The 24,761-nt window shown below is 31.2% G+C and overlaps 1 protein-coding gene across 1 annotated transcript in view; it reads right to left on the bottom strand.

Moving 5' to 3' along the window:
- The window catches only part of LOC132951237 (gustatory and odorant receptor 24), a 33,444-nt gene extending 19,423 nt beyond the window's left edge, over positions 1 to 14,021 (bottom strand). The window contains exon 1 of the mRNA XM_061023024.1: positions 13,916 to 14,021. The gene's annotated coding sequence lies outside the window, so the exon portion shown is untranslated. The remainder of the gene's footprint in view (positions 1 to 13,915) is intronic.
- Positions 14,022 to 24,761: the final 10,740 nt, after the last annotated feature.

Genomic DNA, 24,761 nt, shown 5'->3' with positions numbered 1-24,761 from the left:
TGTATATTAATTTAATTTATGTATATCTGTAATATAATTTATTTTATTTTATTACGGATCGCACTCAGAATGTAATACCATATTCACAAATAACTTAAGTCAAAACAACTCGATATATACCATACTCGGAGTTTTTTTTTGTGGTTTACATAAACGTACAAATGGTCAAGTCTTTCCACTCTAGAAGACGATACAATATTATTATTTTCCATGCGATAAACAATTACTTTCCAAATCCGCTACACAATGCGACAATGTCTGACCTTGCGCTTTGTTCATTTTCATTGAAAAACAAACTTTTATCGGAAACTAAACCCTTCTAAATTGAACTGGAAAATCTTGGGACATTATAATTGTATTTTCGGTAAAAATATTTTTACTCCCACAGCACAATCCTGTCAAAATTTCAAATAATGGGACACTTGGATTCGGGGAAGTACATATTTGGAATAATTCGGTGAAGGTAAATCGCAGAAAAGTTCCATAGCGTCGTCAAAACGTGGCGCATAGAAAATGCCAGTTCTTTTTTATACGTATTTTGATATTGATATGCTGGAATCGGTGTGCTCACCGAAAGCGATTTCGCGAAAGTGTCGTCGGCGGACCCCCAAGGCCTTAACAATTGAACAATCCGAAGTCGGTTCATAAACATTACGGCATGCAACATAGAGTATAAACTGTATAATATGGAGGTAGATGGAATTAGGGCTATTCTTATTACGTGTCGCGAACTATGACGATAAAATATCTTACGGACAATATGTACTATTTATACGGCGTAGTTAAATAATAAAACAGTTTTTTAAATAGTATAACATACGAAATTATTATACTGTGACATATAAGTACCGTTTCGATTTCTCGTATACGGACAGACGCCCAAAATTCGAAACGCCGCGAAAAACGGACCGCACAGATGGTCGAAAAACGAACGCGAAACCGCCGGAACGTCGTCGTTAACCGTCAGCATATTTTTACTACAATATTATGCCGTGTAGGACGACACTAGACAACCATTGAACAATCTGAAATCGGTTCATAAACATTATGGCATGCAATACAATAGAGTGTAAACTGTATAATATGGAGGTAGATGGAATTAGGGCTATTTTCTTATGACGTGTCGCGAACTATGACAATAAAACATTTTACGGACAATACGGCGTAGTTAAATAATAAAACAGCTTTTTTTTTAAACATAACACACGACGTTATTATGCTGTAACATAATATAAGTACCGTTTCGATTTCTCGTGTACGGACAGACGCCCAAAATTCGAAACGCCGCAAAAAACGGACCGCACAGATGGTCGAAAAACGAACGCGAAACCGCCGGAACGTCGTCGTTAACCGTCAGCATATTTTTACTACAATATTATACCGTGCAGGACGACCCTAGACCTATCGATACGATTTGCGACTATTCGATTCCATGTGGTACATTTATAATAATATTATAATAACATACAGTCACGAAGTTGTTTGTATTATTTTCCATCGGAAATCAAACATTTTAAACACTTTTTTTTTTTTTTTTTTAATTATCCACTCGACTGATAACATACTATGTTTTTGGCTCGTATATAGTATGAATTAATATTAAAAAGTACACGCGATAAAGATCATTGCACGAACGCGCTAACCTATATCTCCATATACCTACAGTAGCTATTTATTATATCTATCAGCTATACAGACGTTTTAGCGTACATATATTATTATAAACGTGTTAGAGGACGATTATCAGGGAGGGAACGCGTTCGTTTCAAAATCGATTTCCTAACCATTAACATTGGACGATGAAATAATTGAACGAGGGTGTGCTGTACATAGTAATACTACATATACAGAGTGATTCGCCAAAGCACACACACCCCTTTTTTTCTTCTTCAATAATGCAGTTATTCAAAATCTGATTTTTGGAATTTTTAATTATTATTATTCTTGTAAAGACCATAATTAAGATTTTTTGTGCTATATTTAATGAGTGTCGCTTGGGGTGTGGATACATACTTCTTTTTTCAAACGAGAACTAATTTTTTGTAATGCAAATAATCTAGCAGATAATTTTTCAATAAATGTTGATATATCATTAATTCGAACGAGTAAGTTTTGAGTTATTTAACTTTGTGTACTAAGGATAATATGTCCATGATTTTGGGTTTGGAAGCTATTGGGGGCTATGGTTTTTTGAAAATTGAAGTAATAATTAATATTAATACATCAACAATTAAAACTATGTCCATGTGTAAAAATGGTTCAAGCATAATAAGTACTAGACCCAATACTATACATTTTTTTATATTTTGTAAAATCATTTTTAAGAACTATTATCATTATTATAAACATTTTAATAACTAAGAAACTATTCATTCAAATTTTTTTACTAGCTAGATAATCAACGTTAAAAAAAAATATCCACTAATTAATTTATATTCAAAAAGGGGGTTCTCGTTTGAAAAACAGAAGTTTGTATCTCTACAGGACACTCTTAAAGTAGTAAAAAAATCTCAATAATTTAAAAATTAGGTCTCTAGACTTTAAGTATATTAATTATCAGAATTCAAATAAATTCATTATCAAAGAAAAACATGGTGGTGATCATGCTTGGTGAATCACCCCGTATATTTTGTATATGATTATGTGTTGTGACATGTGTGCAACACTTTATATATCTGTCCAATTATTCTGTGATTATTTTATGTATCTAATAATTATAATATTATTATAACGCGCGATATCGGCTTCTGGATTTTAATCGATGGTGACTAATATACGGTGCGTAGGTGTATATTGTATGTGTACACAGTAAATGCATATCATTATAACATTGAATAATAATGAATATATACATATTTTATAATCGTCTACTTTGTTAGTATTTCACGAAAGTCGTGCCACGATGTGCCCGCCGCACCGCCGTTGGAGTTGTTATTACAGTGTTTTAACGAACAAATAAAAAAGCATACACCGTATACTATAGTGGACAATAGTAACGTCATTATTATTAAATAGAATATATTACCTATTATTAGGTAGTATATTAAATTATAGGTACTCTATGGACTATTACTAATGCATTTACTGCAGTTTGTTTCTTGGCTCTTGATGTGAGCAAGTGACAATAGAGTACCTACGTATACAACTATAAAAGGAGCTTTGGTGTGTGTGGCTGTATACAATTTATACCACGTGAAAGATGAAACAATACCACCGCTGGCCAAAATAGGTATACATATATAATATATATTATATACAAGGGTATGTTCACGTTAAAAAATATAAAATCTATTATTTTGTTTTTATAGAGCAATCGAGTATCATTGCTGTTGATATAAACTATAAAGTAAAACCATGTTTGGAGCAGTTCTAAAACATCATATTGAAAAATAAATCACAACCCGTTTGGAATATACCTGTAAACCATTGGATTATAATATTTAAATAATTTTTTTTATACGCCATCCTTGTTTTTAAATAGTAGGTACAGTTTCGCAGTGCTTAAGTAAAACACTAACACCGAATTATCATATTACAATCAATATTGTGCTATCCCGATTGGGCTTACGAGGAACCCTCCGCAATTTCGTCTCACTGCACATTATACTATGGAAGTACTAGTGGACGACGGTGGCGATGAAAAAATATTGCAGTTGGTTGTTGGGGCCGGAGTGGTGCAGTGGTCACGCAGTTGACTACGACTCACACAGTCATCGGTTCGATCCATAGCAAAGTGCAAAAAAATTGTGTGGTTCTACGCAACCACCAAAAATCCCCATGGTGTCGTCCGATTGCGTCATCCGGTTTCCAACTAGGTCCCACTCCACTGGGAGTGAAGACCGCACATGTCTCCTCTTGGAGAAGGGGGTAGTATCATGTATATAGTGATATATATACATAGATAAATAGATCACATGGTCTCCCTACTACCCACTTGTGATAAGCATTGACGAAAACGGCTTGATTGAAAATCATCGTAAATCTTAAACGGTGACTAGATGAGCACAAATGATATCGACGATGCAAGTATACACCGTCGTTACCATATGACGTTCCGTATACTACAAGAACGTAGCCAAGAGGGGTTAAGTTACCCTCTCTTTATGATATTTCTAGCTAGGCCCTTAACCTAAGCATATACCATAAATGTATGTAATAGGTAATGTAACTATTTATGTTTAGGACTTTAGGTATATCGCTGATCATAAATGATTGAATTTCAAACATTACTAATTATTATGTAAATTAAAATTGGTTAAGTAAATTAAACTTCAAATGTAATACAGCAGAAAGTGTACATTGACACTTACGCAAGTTGCTTAAAATAATAAAACATTTGTATGTTCGATTTAGATATGCGTGTTTGCACTTTAACATTAAGAAATAAAATAATATTTATTGCGCTTATACTATAACCGTGAATCGTTATTAAAATATAAGTTATTATGCAAATTGTTTGACCGAAATATATTCGAAATTAACGGCTCCAAAAAGGTCAATCAAAATAAATTCTCCCAAGTGTTTTATAATAATACTAATTACAATTAATGTTATGATAATAATTTGTACATGAAGTATATTGATTACACAAAATGTACTGTACCAACCGAAATAATAATACAAAATTACGTTAATGATGTTAATGGCACTTAATGTTAATACTTATAATTTTTTTGAAATCCGTTAGCCAGTGTTAGTGGACTGTTTAGTATAGTATATATAATCTTTATAAAATATCGATCAACTTAAAATTTCAAAATATAATTTTCGTTTATTTTACAGGCCAAATCTCAAAATTTTGTACCAATGGAATTTACATATATTTTACAGATAAAAAAAATCATACTGGTGGAATTCACTTGCAAAAAAGGTTTATCGGCGGGAATTCAAAATCGTCCGCTTTAGTATTGTTATTTATTACCTTGCAAATTAGTGCTTGAATAAATAAATTCTATAATAATAATATTAAAATAAATATTCAACATTGTTGTTGAATACCAATTCTAAAATAAATGATCAAATTATTATTTAAAATTCTACAATATGTAATATTATATCTCTACGTTATTAATTATTTTTTTCTAAATTATTAAAACTTATAAGTTTTTCACTTTGTTCGAGGACGTCATACACATATTATGTGTTGTCTCCGACTTATTAACGTACAAGTGTACAACATACCAAATTTACGGTCACCCGGACCAATTTTGTGTTGTTAGCATAATCCTATATATTGAATTGCTTTATTATAACCTGTAAGACTTAAAGGTAAGAACATAAACTGTGAATGTATGTTGTTTTTTTACAATGTTATAGTGTAATGGATTTTAGAAACTTTTAAGAACCATTTCCTTTTTAATAGATAAATACTTAAATGATCAATACGGTTTTTATTTATTTAAATGTTTAAAAACCTCTGGTATTCCTAACGTTAATTTTATTTTATTTTTAAATTACTAATTGTATTAAAGATTAAAAACCATAATTTTATTGTAAAACATAAAAATAAACATTTATCTTTTTTTTTTTATCTTATAAGATCACAGTTTTATGTGCAGATATGAAGTGTCAAAATCAAAGAATTTAATGGCAGTAAGGGGGAGGGAACTAGTAAAAGAAAAATGTTTCTGGAAAAACCAAAGGTATATCAATTCTAAAAACAACATAGTAAATTGAACTAAATTCTAGTAAATACATAGACAATTTTCTGTACAGATTTGAAGTGTCTAGGTTAAATGGTATGTGGAGGAGGGGCTTTATGACCATAAATTCGGTATTTAGTTATCCCAAAGTTATATAGTTATAATTTATAAATACGGATTTTAGAGTCATAATGAAGTTGTTTAAAATATCAATGTATTAAATATTTATATAATAGGTTATGTTATGTTAGGTTATTAAATTAGGTACATAGAATTAAAATAAAAAAGAAAATTTTTTGTTTCAAAGTGCCCTTATTATATATTTTTTTATGTCACATTTGTTTGAACTGAATTCTGGCTACATACAGGGTCTACTTACAAAATGATTTAGTATCAATATAACATACAAATTACCAAATAATTCCGTTCAGGTTTAAATGAAAAATGGTTTACTTTTTATAATTGCTTTGTATTTATTTTAAATGTTTACATTCGATTATATTTTGTGGCATTGTTATAAAAAAAAAGAAAAAGATTATGTAGTTAATATTTATTATTTACATACAACGATTGTGTAATACTATTTGACAGACAATTGTAAGTAAACAGACACTTTTATTTATAATTATACTAATTTGTTTATTCTTAAGTCAAACGCATGAACAATAAATTATTCATTCGATCTTTCTCCTTATAGTTAAAGACAACATAATACTTAATCTTATTCATTTTAAACTATTGCATTCAGTAGGTATATATTATTATATTAATTATATAATTATATACTTTTGACGAGCTCACATATAAATGTTATCAATTTTATAGCAAATTCAATTCAGTCCTGACCATGGCTGTCATTGAACCATAAATAAATATTATTACTACGTATTAGCCGTGGTATCTGTGTGTGTACTGTTTCACTGTCTGTGTGTATTATGTACAATAAAATATATATATATATTATATATTGTATGTAATATATACGTATATTAGGGATTAGGGAAAATCAATTATATATTTATAAACACATTTTATATAGAGACCTAGTAAGTTAGTAGAACGGACCAAAACACTTTACGCTAGTGTTATGTTGTTTACAATTATTATTGGGATCAGCTCTACAGAAATAATTGTACAATATTCTAAATTATTATGTACCTATAGGCTCAACATAAACGATTAGTTCATTATGTGTATTCTAATGATTACAGGACGCTGGACACTAGCCGCTGGCAGACAGTTTGAATACTGTGATGATTCATTAAAAATATAAATTATATATTAACAGTACTTAATAAAATAAACAGGAAAGATGTCTAAATTATTGGCCTTCTAATAGTATATTTTAGTTAAAATTCTAAGTATTTTCATAATAAGTAATCATTGTATTCCCACATTTCCTTTTAGATTCTCAGCTGCAGAGCGGTGAATGTATTTGTTTTATAATATATTTTTTAGCGTGTCTGAAGACAGTAAACATTTTCGAGCACTTTTCACAATAATCGGGGAACAAAAGAACATTACGGAATATCGGAAATAACATAAAAAATTATGTGACTAACACAAATACAATTTGTTAGAATATGCCCAAGTTTTATCTTGTAAGACTGTGTTCAACAAATCATAGAGTATTATCATTACAGTTGTTTACTACTTTTTCGTGTTACTTTATACTTTACCTATCACAGAGTAAATTTAATAAGTTGTATTAATTCTGTTTTATATGTTAGGAAGCAATACATTTAGAATATCTCAGTAGAATGATACCCTCAGGGCCTGCGGCTCAGGCATTGAGGACCTTTAGTTATGTGAAACGTTATAGTTATATTTTAGTTGTTACAACAATATCGAATTCAATAGTTATAAGTGACACACAAACAAATTGGTTATCTTTATTTTTTTTTATTAATATTTTGGCCATGATATGCTATGCTGTAAAGTGTAAAGGAATTGTTTTTTGAGTCCAGTAACTAAATTGACAGATAATAGTAATCATTCTTTCACACTTGAAAATGTATTGTAAACAATAATTGTTAATTAGTAGTATATTTGATAAATTACTAAAGTTACAAAAGCAATAGTTTTATTGTAACTTTAATTAATTAAATTAATAAATTATTTATATTGTTCAACTTTTTAATAGCAGTATGGCACATATATTTTATATTCATCATATTTCACTTATAGTAAGTCTTATTTGGTCCCGATCCGTATGATTGTATGAAAGTACATATCTATAAATAATTTAATGACATATGACTATATATACGAGACACATTTTAAATACGTTTACATATTTCATATAGAAATGGTTATTTCCCAAGTGAATTTCTACACAGGAACGTTGCATTAATCGTATAAAATAATGAAATAAAACATTATTTATATTTTTCACTTTGATAGTTATTATTCAAATAATATCTTTAAGATATTCACCGTTTTGAAATATTTTTATGCAAAATATAATTAAACGAATATAGGTACCTATATTATTAATGACTTTTTCAAATTTAAATGTTTTATAAACTATCTGTTACTTACAGTATATTGTATATTTATATTTCATATGTGATCTATTATAATAGCGTATTATGTACACAAAGGGGTAGTTTGGGAGTTATGACATTCCATGGCTTGGCCCGTGACATCACGGACGTAACTGGGATTTAATTACAGGGACAAGAGTCTTAGAAATGAAAGTTTAAAGTACCCCCATTGACCGTTTTTTACGTGCCCGTTTTTAAAAGCACCGATAGCAGCCCCCCTATATATGTCCGTAGAAATTATCCACAACCCTCTCCCATTGAAAGTTCATAAAAACGCCACTGGGTCCTCGATACCACGGGGAAAAAGGTGATGCTCCTCTCCAAAAAAACGAAATATTTTTATGTTAGATTAAGCATTATTATAGCATATTATTAGCATAGTGGGGCATATGAACGTCATGAGGCATGAAGTCAACCCTGCAGACGAGTTAAATCGTTTGTGTTTACTGTTTAACTTTTAACATTTTAATTGTGCATTCTATAATACATCGTAAATATGTATAAATATATAATATCAATATGTAAATTAATACAACATATAATTACATACATAAATGTATGATTACGCAACCCCCGTAAAAATCTTTGCCGCGCCACTGAACTACAAAGTATATAATTTATAAATCAATTGGATTAAATTGGTAAATGTTTGTTACTTCGCTATATGGCTTAATATAATATAATATAAGAAGTATTAAAAATTTGTTTTTATGTAGGTATATACTTAATAGGTAGGTACTTCGTTTGTATTTTACATTTATAAATACATATGTATTAGTTTACTTTTCCATAGTATTATTTTTATATTACGAACATCTACATTAAATATTTTTTTATACACGTTTAGATACGTAGTAAGCTAAATAAATATAGCTCTATACAAAAACAATAATCAATTAAAATAAATATTCACTATAATAGATCGTAATATGGATAATGACAGTGTGTAATAAATACATAAATAGGTATACCAGTTAGTAGATATTCCTTGCAAGTAGGGCGAGATAGCTTTTGTATCATTTGCACATGTATTTGCTGAATGGCCCGAAAAATATGTAAATTAACTATGCATTTTTAAAATCCATATAGCTTATCAGAAATAGCAGTATTCTCATTACACATTTGTTTTTCATTTTAGAGATTAAGCTATATTTTCTAATGTTTTTTAGTATGTTGGATACAATTTTTAATAGGTATACGATAATATTATATCGGATATACTATATTAATATGATACAGACAAATTGTTTGTAACCATTGTATTTTAAATAACGAACAACATAAAAATGATTAAAAATGTTTTAAATATTGTTAAGCCGCGATCAACATGCTATGCCCCTAGTTTTTATTGCACGGCGGTTTCCTGGTCTTAGTCGTAAATAAACGCTACACACAACGAACACGAAATACCTATTATCATTGCACGGCACCGATACACACATATTTTTAGTATATAATGTACTAAAATACACAGATAATATTTTACAACGAAATCGTCCAGCTATAATGTGTATCATGACGCGCGTATTCTATATAGGAAGTGATCAATTTGGATTTATAGAATATAATATTACATGTTACCTATACATCATTATTATACGATCGGGCCGGCAGTGAAAGCGAACCGTGTTTCTTTTTACCGACTATGTACTATGCGTATATATTATAATAAATTACAATAAACGGCGGCGGCGCTACGTAGTTATTGTAACACGGAATCGCGCGGTCTATACGAGTCGAATGTTTGAACCCTCGGCGCGATTAAACTGCATTATTCGTTCAATAAGTCCGTGAAATTAGGTCATCATATTATTATATATTTAAATAATAAAAGAAACGGGGCGAATCTAGTACATATTATTGCACGGCATATGTCTATACACTTATTAATGTATATATGTATATTTTTATAGCAAAAGTGCGGCGTGGTTTCGTGTCCGCCTCCGCCGCTGCGCGTGTATAACCTTACCGGGGCGGCGGCTGCTTTAATTTCTCTTGCGTCGCGCCCGCGCCCTCGACTCCCCCTCCCCCCCCCCCCCTCAAAGTATAGGGCACGCGGGGGTGACTTTGGACGAGGCAACGCCGCCCGCTCAGAGATTATAATAACTCGTATGTAATATTATATGTATATTAAATACATGTGGGTTCAGCGTGTGTATCGTTAACGTGCAGTATACATTATAATGTATATATATATATATAGGTACACTGTTTTACGCTTACGTTTACTATTTTCCGCACTTTATGCGATACGACACGTCGTAAGTATATTATATTGTTTTGCCGGTACCATGTGACGTTTATACATTTATTGTATGAAATACGCACACTTTGGCGCGTATACTATAAAACCGTAGCTATTGCAGTTCGGCGAGTTCATAATGTTTTTGAATCACGAATTTTTCGTTTTTGTCTCACTCGGGTGCGCACGCGCGTACACACACACACACCGGTAAGTGCAAACTCATATACACAATGTGGTTTTATTATTATATATACATGCAGCGTTGTATTACTTTCTGCAGTATATCTGTCTGTATGTATGGATGTATGCATATTATGTATATGTAATAACTAATATGTATACACCAAAGTGTGTGTTTTAAACGGTGACTTTTTGTATTTGAATGGCCTCAACTGAGCTAGGAATGCGGTTAACGAAGGGTTCCGATGTGCATTGTATACTGTACGCAATGTATACAGGCACAGGGCCGAGATTTTAAAACATCGAATTTTAATAAAAAAAAATAAAAAAAACATCGTTCGATATAATGTTTGCAGGCGGGTGAATGCTCCAAGGCCCAAGGGGTTTAGATGATTAATTTCGCACCCGATGTCTGCGATGCCCCAGAGCGTATTTTAGGAAGGTGTTGGACGATTGGAGGAGCCTATATGTGGATCGGACGTGACTGCGTGACGGGTGGTAAAAACGCTCTGGCAACTTTTTTAAGTCCACCGCACCGGTGTGTAATGTTTAATACTACATTATATATAGGGTACGGGTACTATAATATCGTATAATATATAACGCGCTCAAATCGATACCGTATATACCGTACTACGGTTACCCCAAAGCTAAATCATTATACTGTTATTGTACCCTACCCTGTATGGCCCAGAAGTCGCCGCCGCCGCCGTCGTTCGTCGACGACGATAACGCTTATTACGCGCGTGTACTCGGGTGGCGGCTTTCATCCGACCGAGCTCACCGCTGCGGCGCGCTGTCCGCGCAGGCCTCCGATTCGGCGGCGGATGGCAGAGCAAACCCCCTGGTTATATAAAATATTATTATTATTATATATATATATATATGGCTTGCACGACACGTATACAATAAAAAAATATATACAATTATGGTGTACTGTACACCGATAATATCGATCTCACCGTGCCCCGAGAACCACGTGGTCCAACGATTACGCAACGCTTTTGCGGGAACGCACCAGCCACTACGACAAATGTTGTTACATTTATTAGTTACTACTATTACTACTACACTACTACTACTATTACTACTACAATACTACTACTATTACTACGACTGTCTACTACTATTAATCTTACTATTACTATTACTACTATTGCCATTACTATTACTATTACTAATACTATTACTGATATACTATATATAATACTATACTACCACTAACTTATTCAACCACTGCCGGTTACCCGTGGTTGCCAAACATCGACACCGCGATAACATGCAACCGACTGTTTGTAGGTTATGTACGAAGTTGTTCCGCTTTCGTTTTACAATGTACCTACGCATAACAACCCCGATTATACATAGGTGGACGTGTTGGTAGGTATATACATACGTGCTGTAATATTATATTATACGTGTGCTACGTGTGTGTGTGTGTGTGTGTGTGTGCGTGTGCAAGGGTGTGTGTGTGTGAGTGTGCGCGCGTGTTACGCGGATTTTCCACGTTAAGTTTTTCAAGGGTTGAAAATCGATTTCTGTATTTATATATACAATGCGAGGGTGTATGTGTGTAGGTAGTATCCCGGCCCACGCACCGATATCACCGCCGCCGCTGCACCGTCGACCACGACCCCGGTACTACCGTATACCGCGGACGAGAATAGTATAGTTGCATAAATCGTGGGGATTGATCGTTAAGAGAAAAAAAACACCGTATAACCGGTGATGAATTTAACAAAAAAAAAAAAAATAATAATAATAATAATAGTTGAACTGCTCCCCGCACACGCAGCGCTCTTCAGACTTCCGTATTTTATACATGGACAGGGTATACGTTTATAGGTACGTTCTCGCTCGACGAGTGCGGCCGTATATAGGTATACCGACTCTCCGTAGTCGCGTCCGCCCCCTCCGCCAACGATTCGCCGTTCGATTATTATATTTTTTTTAATAATTACAGTCCTCGTAATTTATACAAGGATTTACAATATTATACGCTTTGAAATATCGCGTCGTACCTATATGTATAAAATATACGTGACACCCATATTGCAAGCGTTTTGCAACGGCCATCGCCATGTCAGCTCTGAAAATCTATGCTATAGACATTGCCGGGGGGGAGGGGGGTACACCCGCGAATATATCATTATAAGAATTTATAATATTATAATATATTTATGTATATAATGACGCGCCACGTTCAAGCAGTCGTAAAAACGCGCACTCACGAACCGCCGAAATTACCAAGAAAGTTTGTTTTAATATTACGGAGAACCCGTTTACCACATGGTATGAATATGCTAAACTATAATAATATTATACCTCCTCGTAATAGTAATATCATAACAATATATACAGATATACTGCATATCAAGCACAGTCGGAGCTTACGTCGTATACGAACGTTTCAATTAACGAATTCTCCTGTATTTTCGAGAATCGTGATTCCGTGACCCATAAACTTTATGCAAATAGCTATTTTTCTTCGTTTGTAAAACTGCAACAACGAATTTCTTTTGTATCCCTCTACGTGTCTGATAGTATTTATTATGCATGGTAGGTAGGTACTACATAATATAATACGGCCACGACGCTGTATAGATTATGTAATAAGTAATAACTAAAAGGTCGAAAACAACGAATATTCTATATAATATTATTTACTTTTGTACTATATTTGATATTTATGTAATCAAACATATTTCGTGCGCGTTGTGTAATAACCAACAGTCACCTACATCTTTGATGAGGTTTTTTTTTATTTTAGTTTTTAGTTATTGCCAATGTATAATATTTATAATAATAATGATAATAATGAACGTTTATTTGTCTATAACAAAATGTAATGACATATTAATTTTACACAGCAAGAAATAACAACAAACACACCTCCCCAATAAGCATAACTTGTGATAGGGGTTCAACGTTTCATATTTTACAATATTAATAACTCCCTACTATATATGATAATTTACCTATCTTATTTCGGTTTAATGACATTGATTCATATTTAAAATATTAAAATACATATAGGTACATACACGTACATATTTTATGCATTGGTGTACGATGAATCATACTGTGTTTGTTTCTCATACCTATATTACGCAACATCATGATTAAACAATAAAGCTTAAGCTTTCAAAGTTAAAATATTTATTGCATATTATGACTTGCTTAAACCACATTTTGAGTGCATAAAATTGATGAGGATTGATTAACTAGTTATTTATAAATGTACACAATTTAAGTAATATATTATTATGTATTGCAATTTATAGTAGGTACTTTGTACTTACGTATTTTTATTGCCTCCAATGGCTTCTTGATAATGTTAGGTAAATATGTAATATTAAATAGGTAGGTTCACACTTCACATAATAAATAAGATCAGTAATTTAAATTGCACCAAGCTAACATATAAATACATTATACTTATGAACATCGAGCTTAACATTTTTTTTTTATACAAACTACATTTTCAACCGTAAACACTTAATATTAAAATTACTTTACGTGTTAATTTATAAAAGTAAAATTAAATGTTTTAACAGTTGCTATTATATAGAAACACTTAAAAATAATTGTAACAAGAAATTTTTATCTTAAATATAAGGATAAAAATATTTATTATAATTTTTTTAAATATTTTTTTAAATCTACAAAATCTTATTAAAGAAAATATAAAATTAAAAATACATGTAATAGATTTGTTTAAATTTAAAAATAAATTTAATTATAACGAAGATGTTTTATGTGACTCATATAAAGTGTATAAGCATTATAATAACAACTAGAGTAGCTATAGGTACTTATAAAATAAATGATTTATTAGATAGGGTCTAATTATTATTAATGATTAAATAAATTAAATTCGTGTAGAGTATTAAGTACGCGATGATTTATTTATCAACTTAAATACAAATAATGAGCAGTGGATTTTTCAAAATGATTATAAAATAATATTTAATAAAATAAATGTAGATATACCTATTATAGTTGCATAAATCATAAATGCTCAGTATAAGCGATTACAACAAAATAAGTATATTACTAATGTATTTTTTTTTATTATTATTAAACTACAGTACCTAATAATTATTTTATGAATTTGAGCTATGTCTAATTGTTTTTGATCGTGCATCAAGTACGTTATTTTTGAAGAAAAATAGATTTTGTTACTTTTGAGGTAATCGGGTCAATCAATAGTATAAAGTATTGCTGCCTGGGGATGGTTATAGAAACTTTTGCTCGTTTTAACAGTGGTTTGCGAGCACCCTGCATTTTTCATTGTATTGCTTAATCAAAAAAATAGGATTCATTTGTTATTATAGTTATATGTTATTTGAAATGTATACAGAAAGTTGAGAACCTAAAAAAAAAATAGATTTCCTTTGAATAACTACTTAATAAATGATTTAAAATAATTGTAAAAATTATGCTTTACGTAAAAAAATCTAATAAATTATAACGTCATGTCCAACAGAGTTTATATACTGTACTAAATTTACTGCATTACATTTTGTCTAAAAATAAGACTGGCAATGATGCCATTTACTATTTCATTTTCCGTGTTTTGTTTCCAAACAAATCATGGTCATTTGCTTTTGGTCTATAAGTATAATACGCATCATTGATGATCACGTGTTCAAAACTTATTTTAATTCTGATATTCTGAAATTGGATTTTATTATATACGTTAGGCAGAACTGTTCTGCCCAAGTTTATTTCCACATGGCTTTAGCAACACGTCAGATTGTAATAATGTATTTCTTAACCTTTTTCATGTGGAATATACAATTTTATTAAGGTGATAATAATATATTATTTAATTGGTCAATAGTTAATACTTAATTATAACATAAGTAAGTCTGTATACGTTATATATACATATAATATATAATATTATAGAGTTCACGGTTTATAGTATGAGATCTGGCGATGGTTGAAAGAGAGTATTTATGAATAGGCAATTGATTTTGGTTTAGTATATGGCTTAAATATGAAATGTTAGTACTTACCTATTATTCATATAATCATATTGCAACTACACATATTATTATCATTTATGTTTTCTGATTTTATTTAAATTTTAAATGTGAATTATTTAAGAATTTTCGGAGCGTTAATATTTAAAAACTATGGTTGTTATTTTGTTAAATCACACGCTATCCATAACTTACTTTTTTAGTTTGAAATATCGTAGTAATAAATAATAGCAAATTAACAAACTAATGAAATTTTGAAAATATATTAATGCAGTACTACAACTGTACCAAGTTTCTAAGTAATTACAATTTATTATAACTAAATATCTGTTAGGTATCTGAAAAGAATTTTGAATAAAAACAACGTCACTTAAAAGTTAAAACAAATGAGTTTAAGGAATTTTGAAAAGTATTTGATAAAAATATAAAATCAAGGGAATATAAATCAAATTATATTTTACAATTATTAATATAAATTGAGAAAAATTATTTCACGTTAAATGCATGTTTTGAATAAAATATATATAAAAAATATCTTCTGATTTTAAAATTAACTTAAATATATAAAATCATTATTTATATAGTTTTAAAACATTATTATTCACTTATATGATATAACAAAATATTTTGATATTAAAAATGGGGGAAAATAGATAAGCTCTACAATTGTACAAGAGGTGTTGAGTATAATTTGTCATTGAGTAATTCACTATAATGATTGTGTATAATTTGAATAAAAAAAATACATTATTGCTTACAAAAAACCACGAGGGAAGCCATCTATTTAAGTCAGCCTATATAAATAAATAAGTATACTTTTGTGATATATTTATTTTGCTATAATAGTAATAAATTTTATTATTATTAATAAGCCAGGTTGAATTTGTTTTTGCCAAAAACATTGAGTTTGAAAAATATATGTCATGGTGCTTATAAAGTAGGTAATATAGGTAATAACGTTAAAAGTTTCAATTACCCATGATAATATTATTTTTAAATTACAATTTAACTAAAATTGTATACTTTACTAAATACTTATGAGGAATCTATTATATTAAATTTTAACATTTTTAGACCTAGTGAAAATTTTTTTTTAACAATATTTGCACAAAAAAACTTTAAAAAAAACTAATCAAAAATATCAAATGTTTATATTAAATGCTCAAAAGAAGTTATACTATGTGATGAAAATATGCTAATATAAACATTTAGTGAACACTAAAAAGTCCCAGTATTCACGCCAAAAAAAAAAATAAAACAAAATCGATATTGTCAAAGACTGGTTTAGCATAAAAACTCCCGTTATCCAGGTTATTTTAAAAAGTACTTGGAGATTTTTACTTTTGACACTCTAAAGAATTAACTAGATCTTATTTACTGCCAAAAACCACCCACAAAGTTTAAAATCAAGGCATTTTCTACTACCACAAATGGTGATGACAGACACAAAAATAAAAAAATAAAAACACGCTCATCATTGTAAAATCAATACATTCATCGCTTCACTCAGAACCTAAAAAGATTTCGAAGTTTATAAACTTTAATAATGATAAATAAATAATGATTAGCCGAACAGAACAAGATTATTTTTTGTTGAAAAATGTTGCTGGAAACTAAAGGTTACTTAACGTAATTTATTATATCAAAATATATTATGTCCGGATAAAATGTAAGATCGTGCAGTAATCGTTATTTACATGTAACTTTGACGTTAGCAGTTGTCTAGCTACAATGCATTATAGTATTATAATACGTATTACACGATGAATACTTTGAATTGGAAAGTATTTATTTTTGTGCACAGTAAAATATACAAAAAATATTTTCTTATAGGAATATTTTTGTTTCCCAACGATGTGGCCACATATAATATTATATTAATAATTTTCTTCTACCGAGATCTATTTTAATGTATATAATATTCACAATCAGTGTTTATTTATCTGCAAATACGTTTCAACTCGTTCCTTAGAAAATAATATTTAAACCTGTCAGTGGTTTTTGGCAAATAAAATAACACGGAATAAGATAATTTACGGTATGAAAGATATGTTTTTCACAAATCTTAAAATAAATTCTTTTCGTAACGAATCTAAGATGGTAAGATAAACCTTTGAGATACGGTTATGACGTGTTAACGTTCAATAGATGAATAAATATTATAATATTTGTGATTTACATAATTCAAACGGAAAAAGTAAATTGTTTTTTTGTTTTTTTTTTGGTAATCTGATGTCATAATTATGCATAATATCACTCGTTTAGTGGTTTTGACGCTTGAACCGATATTAGGTATTCGTTTATTATTAACTCGAGTTTGGGCTTATGTAACATGACTGGAGACACAGTTACTGATTCGATTCATGTAACAGTCGTACCGTAATATGCATGTTAAAAAAGAAGCCATAGTTGTATAATGCCGACGCAATATCAAAATTCCAAATACCTACTCTATTATACATGTCTATTGTTTAGCATTTATAATAATATGGAATACAATATGTTTTGATAATAATTTTATGTTACTATACTATCCGTGAGCCGTTTTTTCATTAAAAATTATATTTTTGTATCATTTAAACTATTACGTAGGTATAAATATCAAAATAAAACGGACGGACAGAACTATACTGAACGGAGACCGAGAGTTTAGACTTTGAGAGCGCACTCGTCTCGTTTCGCTTAACTAGGTGTGTGGGATATTGTTGTATCATGATATTAATTAATATATTTGAAAACAATAAAATGACGAATTGCCCAGTGTTTGGAAAGCGCATTAGAAAACGCGTGTTCATCGCGTTCAGGTTCATATTTTACGAACGACAAGTGAATAAAATAATAATATAGTCACACACAATATATAATATTATACATCAAAACATCAAATAGAACATGAACTTAAATGTTTTTTAAGTCATTCCAATGAAATTTCTTTTTGGTATTATTGTTTATTATCATGTTATTGTATCAACATTTTCGTTCTACATACGGTGGCATTGTAGGACAAGTTCATATTGTTATATTATACAATATTAAAGATTTATTGACATGTTTATTGTTTATATTATTTTAGTTAAATATCTACATAAAATACAATTCAATGATAACTACAGATTATCTAATGAATGTATTAATAAGGATACTATAGTTATTTGTTAAAAATAAACTTAAAGTGATATATTTATTTTCAATTGTCTAGTTGTGTACTATCCTGCATTTACTATAATATATTATGTTACACACTATGTATATATTTAATTAATTTAAATATGTACTCATAAATTATAATTAGATACATATAATTTATAAATTATACTAGTAATAGTTTATTATATTTATATAATATATCATACTTATATGGATTGGTTGACAATGTTAACTTTACAATTAAAGAGTCAAACTATAACCATTTTTATATAAATGTTTTGAAATAATTGAAAAATGTTTTCATCTAGATAACATTTCCAATCTTCTAAGCTGACGTGTAAAGTTTAGGAGCAGTCGTTCTGACTGTAAAATCATTGACAGGATACAATTAACCTGGAAAAATCGATTTGTTATTTCTTTATTGTAATTATCCGCCTAATTTAATTGAGAAAAATCGAATACCATAAACGAGCAGTTGAGTATTCAACATTTTCGACTAAAACGACCTATTTTAGAAAATTAGTGCACAATAATGATAAAGAATTATTATTTTGTAATATAACTTGTAACTGAATATATTTTTGGAATATGTAACTCAAAATATATTTCCGAATTTATTCATGGTTTTATTTAGGGTGCTGCAGGGCCGACGGACCTTCGTGCTTGCCAAATCTAAATATCTAATAAATGCATATAATATATATATAATATTGTATGATCCCTTGCAAGTGTAGATATGTATATAATATAATATAATATAGTCGTATAGTGTTATCACAATAGAAATTCTCGTCCCTAATGATAATGATATAAACGGTAGATACTGTAACACATTTGAATAATATGTAAAGAGAAACGGTCCAGTCACAATTTGTTAGTAAACCATCGTAACAACCGCACGATCTGTGTAATTTCGCTCACGAAGTGTGCACGCTAATTGAGTGCATGTTTTATTGATCTTTTCGATTTTGTAGTACGCGCAGGACTCGCTTGTGGTAATCTCGTTATACACTATAACCACGGTCACCCTATATGTAAATTCTGTTATTTTTTTATTACAAAAAACCGTGTCGTCTATGCGAACGGGATTACTACCCGTCTGGCGTGTGGGTGGTCCACGAGTAGCGACGGTGGACGGGCAAGAAGAGGAAACATGTACTATAATAATATGTACACTGTCGATAGATTTCGTCGACGGAGATTCACTCTCGTGATCGATACATATAGTAGGCATTATAATACGCATATTTCGGGCTGTATTACGATAATATTATAACAAATAGCAATAATAATAACCGGCCACGTATACAGCTCCGCGGACGACCGACATAATAATATATATTATTATCTAATATACATACGCATTACATAATATTATATAATAATATGCGTATTATACCTAGGTACATTTTGCACCACGTATACATACGGGTACCTATATAAGTATATAGTGTATACATATTGTGTGTAATGTGCATACTGTATATATAAATAATATGCAGACCGACGGGATAGCGATGATCAATACGCGGGCGAGTGAACGATTTGTGGTTATTTCAGAGTTCGGTAGCAGCAGACCGCCGCTCTATATATCGCCGCCGCCGGTACATATGTCATCGCCCCGGCAGCAAAGCGCACGTTTAGCCCGCCAGCCAGCCAACCAGCCAGCTATCGACCACGCCGCCGCCGCCGCCGCCGCCGGCGTTATAATATAGAGCTTCTGTCCGCTGTGTTGTTGTATACAGCGCGTTCCAAGCATAATAATAATAATAATAATAATATTATACAGAGTCTCCATTAACTCGATGTTTATACTATTATAGTCGGACCTATATTTAATATCGCGTATGGAGGAGGATTAACATAAGCGTCGAATTCAATTAATATAATGATAATAACGATGATAATTTATTATGTTATGCGATAACGATCGATGTGATAGCAATGTAACAATCGTACAGGGGCGCGGCGGCGGCCGCGTGCATTGTAATACGGACTCTTCCTGCAGCTGAAGGGTCAAGTTATTAGCCAGGTTCCTATATAGAAGCTGTATTGATTTTACGCCGGTGTCGGCGGTTGTCCTTGTCGTTCAGCCGTACCAACCGACCGTGTGCGCGAACAGCTGTTTATACCATCGTCGCCACTGTCTGTGCGATCGTCGAGCGCAGGGGCGAAACGACGACGACGTCGCCGGCGCGCACACCACCGCCCCCACCACCACCACCACCGCCGCCGACAAGTCCTCAAGAGGGGTGAGCGTGAATGTGCTTGGGAGTGTTTGTAGCAGAAATTTATCGCCGTCGAAAAATTGTCTGTGATGGTCAAGTGACGGACAATGACTGCAAAAGGTGCGCGACTATAGAGAGACGAAATCTATCAGGGTCGCTAAAGTTATCAAATAAATTTTATGTAGGTATAATAATATGTATTGGCTTGCCGGTGTCGTCGCCGTTCGGGTCCTTATTGAAGCATGACCGATAAATCCACGGAAAACTTCACTGGACTGTTTTAGTGGCTAAACCCGATCTCGTTTAAATCAACTCGATGCGACGATTGTAGCCGGGCTCGAAGATGGGCGTAGCTGAGGACGATGACCCTTATCCGCAACGTGCGAATCATATAGCTCTTCCGAACAGTTTTCGTTTTAGTAATTTTTGTATACTCAACATTTATATACCACAGCAAACTTCGTGTATATTCCGTTTCCTGAGGCTAATAAAAACAAAGCGGATTCAAAAGTTTTGATATCAGTGAAATACCCGTGGGCTGTTATAAAGTTTAAGTCTTATCTATTATGACACTAAGACCTGTCTAAAAACAAATCACATATCTGCCTGCAACGAGACAACCAGCTAGACTACGCATTACAATTTCGTATTTCAATGAGATATATCCAAATACAATTATTATTTATTAGTAGTGGACAATTTAGTGTATTAAATCAAATTTACCTAAAACGTTTGTACATTTAAAAAAAAAAAATAATGTGTCCTGTACCATATGCATCACTCTAGGACCCATGACGATGTACCTTTATTGTTTATTACTGATATACATTTCACTACGGACCGCATGACGTGGTGTATAATATAATGCAGAAAAAAACGGGTCCTCGTTTGGCAAAACATTCGAAGGCTGTCAGGAGGCTTCTCCTGCAGATTTTCCGGAAATGTATCAAAAAAAGTAAAAACGAATGACACGAGCCTAGAGTGTTTCCTAGGAGAAATTATTTTAAATTTATTACAACGCTATTATTACTATATTGTACATTATAATATGTATACGTGTGTTATATAATAGTTATAGGTAGTTTCAAACATTTTTCGGTCGGCTATTACAATGCACAGGTTACGTGTGGGACGCGAGTCGAGCAGCATGTTTGTTCTGGGTGGTTTAATTTAACTTCATCTGCATAATATATGTGCATAATGTATTTGCGTATACGAAACAAATATAGAGAAACTTGTGGTGGCGTCGTCGTCGGTGATCCAAACACGTTTGCCACCGACAGCGAATATTATTCTTCTCCGGTTAGTGGGTTCTATTCTGACATCGACAAACACACACACATACAATATATATATATATATTAAACTTGTATTTTATTATACCTGCATACCGAAACCTTCGATTTACGATGGCATGGCAAACATATCATAACGGCGTCGTATGTCGCATGACGACTGTTTATTTTCCAAACGTCCTCGATTACAGCCAATATCGGTGAACACAATATTATGTACAATATCATCGTATCGATCCTGTCGGTAAAAATGCATTCGTCTCTGTACACGCACACAAAACGACGTCTATAAGTACGCTGAAAAATAAATACATCGTTCTCTATTACATTATAATCTTGAATATTGTCCTTTGATCTGAGTCGGCTCAAATAAAAATGAAAAGGTTCGCGTTTCATTAATTTAATATATAATATAATGGGGACAGTTTATATATGCATTGACTTTACACGTTTGAAGTCAATCTCTTATCGCACTTGGGGATGAAAGCCACACATTATGATTTTTGACTCTTCAAATTCTTTCACAATTACATTTCTGTTACCATCATATCCTTTCTTTGATCCGTTTTAAATAAATTGTACTTAATAAAAGAATAAAATATATTTTTTTTTTTTTTATTGGTCTAGAGCCGGCAACTACGGCCATAGCTATTGTAGGGGTTTACTGTTGGGTGGGTTAAAATGGTTGGTGTGGTTGGTGTGGTTGGTTGGAAACCACGTGTATGTGTAGCAAGGTTTTTGCCACTATATATGGACCCGGGTGGTCACCCATCCGAGAACTAGTAGCAGCGGCCGTTGCTTACTCTTATTTCAGCCACTGTGCCGCGCCGATTCACAATAATAGGTTTATCCTATAATTTTAAATATATAAATAAAATATATATTTTATATATTTAGATTTTATATCTATTATCTAATTTTGTATATCGATAATGTAGATTATCTATGTCACAATAGTTTACTTTTATATGGAAGCTTAACCTTTTTCAATAAATTATCGGGTTTACCTATTTGTATTGAAAATACAAAATAATATATTTTATGTGCGTATAATTTACGTAACAGAGCTTAAATAAGCATTTTTAATAAACAATAATAATAATAATAATAATAATAATAAATAAATATGGAATTAAATAAGCACAAAGTTCAGCGAAAACACGCCATTTATGGTCCCGATATAATAAATAATACGCGTAAGTGGTGTTTTTTTTATATTTAAATCGAACCCCTTGGGGGATATTTATCGTCATAGTTATTGTCATAGTTTTAATTTTCACTAGGAACAAATTAAAAACTGTGAACGACCGTCGTTATGTCATTTGCGTGCTGTGCTAAACGGTAAACACGAAACACAAAGGACGTTCAAAAATTACCGTAATTATATTATTATCATTATATATAGGCGTGATTTTTAGTCGAATAGAATCAGTTTTGTTACTGTACAATAATTGGTTTTAAATCGATCGACAAACGAAACGTTTTCGTGTTATTATGATCTGATTTGGTGATTTAACATAATTATAAACGACAATTAATCGGCAAGTTTTGTGTACCTACGTACAAAGTTTCTGCGTGCGTCAAGTTTTGTTTAAATAAAAACCATAGGTTCTTTATAAACATGAGCTTTTTGGTTGAGTATCAAAACATGTAAACTACGTATATACTCCATTATTATAAATAACTCGAAATTACGCATTTTATTTTTTTTATTGTAACACGAACGAGACGGCGGGATAGTTTAATACGGACGGCACCCAGTGTATGCAATTTAACAGCGTCCGCGTCGTGCGTACGACACGTCACGTGTACTGTCTATACTGTAATAATATTGTTGTTATGCGAGGACAATATTATAATAATTTGTAGTTTGTACTGCGGTTATCATTATTTTATTTTAGTACCTAATACGAACGATCCTATAAAAAAATATTTACATGTGTTACTTAGAAATGAACAGGTCATAGTAACATATCTGTAAATACTATATTTAAAATAAGATGTTCTGACCGAATAATCAACGTACGGCCTAGTAATATACAGTGGAGACCCTACACTATGATAGCTAGAGACTTGACATTTCCATGGTACCTTTGTAGGGGAGCACTAAGAAAAGATTTTTCAAAATTTTCATTTTGAAGGCGGGCTTACACGTCATGAATTATTTTGTTTTGGCTCATGAAAATCAAACATTTTTTTTATTTATCTTTAGATAAGGATGCCGTTGATTAAAGCAAATAGTTATTAGGATTAAATAAAATTCGCTGTATTGTATTTTATTTTATCATTTAGGCTAATAAAGCTATTCTATAAATTAAAAATAGATAATCAGCTACTATAAATTATATATTAGAGCAAAATATACGGTTGAGGTTTATATACTAAAAAAATACTCAACCGATTTTGAAAACAACTGATAATATTTCAACTGAAGCAAACCGCAAACGATAGTAGATAAATAATAATAGATAATTACATTTATAATAG

The sequence above is a fragment of the Metopolophium dirhodum genome, chromosome 8 (genome assembly GCF_019925205.1).
Source record: "Metopolophium dirhodum isolate CAU chromosome 8, ASM1992520v1, whole genome shotgun sequence".
NCBI lineage: Eukaryota > Metazoa > Arthropoda > Insecta > Hemiptera > Aphididae > Metopolophium > Metopolophium dirhodum.
Note: the sequence above shows the minus strand (reverse complement) of the source record. Positions and strands in the feature narration are given on the sequence as shown.